Genomic DNA, 4,412 nt, shown 5'->3' with positions numbered 1-4,412 from the left:
TCATTTTCTTTGTAGTCATCTGGAGGGTATTACACATAGTATACTTTCTTTCTTACTTGGGTACATGCTAGATTGTCCTTGGGTTGAATTTTTGTTTTCTCCCTCCAATCCAACTCCAACTTCATTCCTCCCCCCACAGAACCAGGCCAGAAAGGCTTCATAACTACTCCAGTTTTATCCAATTCCCTCCAGGATTGAAAAAATGTACTCTTTCTGAATCCTAACAGTTTTTGCAAACCTCAAATGTAGTATGAGAACACTTTTGCATAAGAATCTTCCATGAAAAAAAATTGACAATATATCCTGTATTTAGGTATAAGATATGTATTCATATTTTAGCTTAAACAGTGAAGGGATCTCATTTTGAAATTTTAAGATGTCAGTTTTCAACAACAGAGAATATAAAATTTGAGAGTAGCTGAAAAAGAATTTTTTTTTCATTTTATTTAGAACTAGGTCCAAAGTTTAGAGCAAAACTCTCCTCTCTAGGGTTCACATATTGTTTACCCTGAATATAACATGCTTTCCTGTTTGATAGAAAACACATGAAAACATTCTAATTATGAAACAGCACCAGGCAACTGGTATTTAGGAAAATAAAATGCTAAGCATTCAATCACAAGCTGGAATAGACCCTATGAGAACATCTAGTTGTGCTCTCATCTTCCAACTCATAATGGCTAACTCATCCTGTATAGGTTTTTCTCTGTTTTGGTAGGATTTATAAATCTATGTGTTCATCTTTAGTGCCCATTCACATGACATGTTTCAGTTAATAGTGTAATATCTGGGTAATCACAAGAAGTCACCAGTACCTAACAACAACAACAAAACTCTTGACACATAAACATTGTTCAGTAGAACTTTTACTAGAGGGAATGAATGTATTAACAAATGACAATAAATGAAGGCTGAATAGTAGAAACTTTATGAGGGGATTCTTACTGATATGATTAATTAACATAAAGGAAACAAATTGTGGCAAAGTTCAATGTCTGGTAAACTCTAACCATTTTGCATTCCATAATGTGGATTTTGTCCTTCTCAATAAGTAACATAACCATGTAATATGTATTCCAAACAAGGACCCTTTTGAGTGTGAAAGGGGCACTGCTTTAAAAAGTCTTTAGTCATAACTTCTGGTCAAGATGGCAGCATAGGCAATAATGGCTCACCTCTTCCCACAATCACATCAACATTACAATTAAAATATAGAGCAACCATCACTCTGAACCATCAAAAATTGAGTTTAATGGAAATCTGACAACTATGGAATTGAAGAAACCACATTTATCTAGACTGGTAGGAGGGACATAGATGTGGATGGGCTGGTCCTAAATCTACACGTGGAAGATAAAAATTCAGGAGGGGTATCTTGAGAGCGAGGAGTCCCAGCCTCACAGCCAGTCCTTGCAGCTGACTGGCCTGGGTAAATCCCTCCTATTGATCTTCCAAAAGCAACCAAGGCTCAGCTACAAGAGAAGGATGTACTCAACCCACACAAAGGGTGCACCTCAAGTACCCAGCTTGGGTGATAGGGGATGCCGTGCCACTGGACCCTACAGGACACCTACTACATTAGCCCACACTACATAAGCTGTACCAAGACACAGAGTCAAAGAAGATCAACCTAATACATAGAAACAAACACAGGGAGGATACCAAAACAAGGAGACAAAGAAATATGGCCCAAATGAAAGAATAGAACAAAATTCCATAAAAAGAACTAAATGAAATAGAGATAAACAGTCTATCAGATGCAGAAGTCAAAACACTGGTTATAAGGATGCTCAAGGAACTTAGTACCTCACAAGCATAAAAAAGATCTAGTCAGAAACAAAGGATATACTGATTGAAATAAAGAACAATTTATAGGGAAACAACAGTAGAGTCGATGAAGTCTGGAACCAAATCAATGATTTGGAACATAAAGAACTAAAAAACAACCAATCAGAATAACAAGAAGAAAAAGAATCCAATAAAATGAGGATAGTAAAAACAGCCTCCAGAAAAACTTCAGGAGGTCCAACGTTCACTTCATAAGGGTGCCAGAAGAATAGAAAAAGGAAGAAATTGGAAATCTATTGGAAAAATAGTGAAAGAAAACTTTCCTAATTTGGTGAAGGAAATAGACATGCAAGTCCAGGAAGCACAGAGAGTCCCAAACAAGATGGATGCAAAGAGGCCCACTCCAAAACAAATCATAAGTAAAATGCTGAAGGTTAAAGATAAAGAGAGACTCTTAAAAGCTTCAAGAGAAAAGAAGTTAGTTACCTACAGGGGAGTTCCCATAAGACTGTGAGCTGATTTTTCAAAAGAGACTTTGCAACCTATAAAGGATTGACAAAAAATATTAAGTCATAAAAAGCAAAGACCTACAACCAAGATTGCTCTACCCAGCAAAGCTATCATTTAGAATCAAACGGCAGATAAAGAGCTTCCCAAATAAGAAAAACTAAACGAGTTCATCATCACCAACCCATTATTATATGAATGTTAATGGGACTTATTTAAGAAAAAGAAGGTCAAAGCTATGAAAAATAAAATGGCAATAAATACTTATTTATCTACAAATGACTCTAAAAATAAACTAAGCAAACAAGAAGAACAGAGACAGAATTGTGGAGGAGACTGTTTTGATGGTTGCCAGATGGGAGGATGGTGTGGGGGAATTGGTGAAGACAGGAGGGGATTAGGAAGTACAAATACATAGTTGCAGAATAGCCATGGGGATGTAAATACAGTATAGGAAATGAAGTAGCCAAAGAACTTATACGCATGACCCATGGACATGAACAGTGGTGTGGGGATTGCCTGAGGGAGTGGGGGCTGCTGGGTAGAGGGGAGCAAAGGGGAAAATCAGGATAACTGTAATTGCATAATCAAAATATAATTTTAAAAGAATGAAAGAAAAAAATAAAGATTTCCTAACCTAAAAAAAAAAGGAAAAAAAGACAGTCATCCAGAAACTAACAAGTGGGTCCTCACCAGACATCAAATCTGCCAGTGTTGTGATCTTGGACTTCCCAGAATTCATAACTGTGAGAAATAAATATTAACCATTTTAAAATTTTGTTTACTCATTTATTTATTTATGGGGTGCCATTAATAATCTCAATAGTACAACAAGACTGCTCTGGGGAAACTGGAACTAATAGTCACCCTCTCAATGAGAGATTAAAAGCAGGGAAAAATATATGTATACAGGCTCTAAAATAATAAACAAGGGGGTTTTCAATCACAAATGAGGACTGGAGGGGTTTCACTATCAATATGTTTTACATTCTTAACCTTGGGCATTCTTGGCTCATCTTGGAATTAGGGTAAAACACATGGGGCAAAATGGCAGGCAAAAATTCCTTTCCAGTAATAGTACAGGAATTACAATTAAAGTATTATCAAGAGCTTAACTAAGAGACATTGTGCCCTGCAGGCCCCCAAACCTGTCATTGGTTATGTTTAAATGGAACAAATGTTACTGCCATCCCTGCCTTCTCTCCTTCTATCTAGTGGGAGGAAGTGGCACTGCCTCTCACCACGTTCTAAGTTCTCCCTTCCTTTGCAACTTCTGGTACCATACATATTAGCTATCTCCTGCTTCTGAGAGCAGCTACCACCGTATTTTCCAGTTAGCTCCCCATCACTAATTATGAGCTCCAACCTCCACCAGAATTATTCTGCTGAGGTGGAGGGTGCCATCAACCACCTGGTTAACCTGCATCTGACAGCCTCTCACACCTACCTCTCTATGAGCTTCTATTTTGAAGGTGATGAGGTGGCTCTGGAAAGCATAGGACACTTCTTCCAGGAATTGGCTAAGGAAAAGCACAAAGATGCCAAGGTTCTCTCAAAGATACAAATCCAGTGGAGTGGCTGTTCCCTCACCTAGAAAGGGAGGAAGCAGTTCCAAGATGGGTAGAGTGGCAGTGTGGATGCCATGGAAGCTGCTAAGGTCCTAGAGGAGAACCTAAGCCAGGCCCTTTTGGATCTGCATGCCCTGGGATCTGCCAACACAGACCACCATCACTCTGACTTTCTAGAGAGCTGCTTCTTAGAGGATGAAGTGAAACTCATCGAGAAGATGGGCGACCACCTGACCAACCTCTACAAGCTGGACAGCCCCCAGGGCATGCTGAGCAAATATCTCTTCAAAAGACTTACCCGCAGGCATGAATAGCCTCTGCAGCCCAGCAGCCTTTGAGGGACCCTTCTGCTTTCCCCTGCCATTGAGTTCTGACTGAGCCTCTTTCTCCAGCCAGGAGGCAACATATTAACCACCTCGAAACCCCCACCCAAGCCATGAGATCAAGTGGAATCCAGAAAAATATTTTTTTTTTTGCAGAGGGGGAAAAAAAGCTAGAGGGGGGTGTGTGGTGGGGAGGGATAATATGCAAAATAGCATGAAGAGTTTG

The 4,412-nt window shown here is 39.2% G+C and overlaps 1 pseudogene; it reads left to right on the top strand.

Moving 5' to 3' along the window:
• Positions 1–3,649: 3,649 nt before the first annotated feature.
• Positions 3,650–4,177, top strand: LOC123832653 (annotated as a pseudogene).
• Positions 4,178–4,412: the final 235 nt, after the last annotated feature.

The sequence above is a fragment of the Phyllostomus hastatus genome, unplaced genomic scaffold, assembly GCF_019186645.2.
Source record: "Phyllostomus hastatus isolate PE091 unplaced genomic scaffold, TTU_PhHast_1.1 phas_scaffold_200, whole genome shotgun sequence".
Lineage (NCBI taxonomy): Eukaryota > Metazoa > Chordata > Mammalia > Chiroptera > Phyllostomidae > Phyllostomus > Phyllostomus hastatus.
The sequence above is the reverse complement of the archived record's forward strand: the minus strand, read 5'-3'. Positions and strand labels throughout refer to the sequence as shown.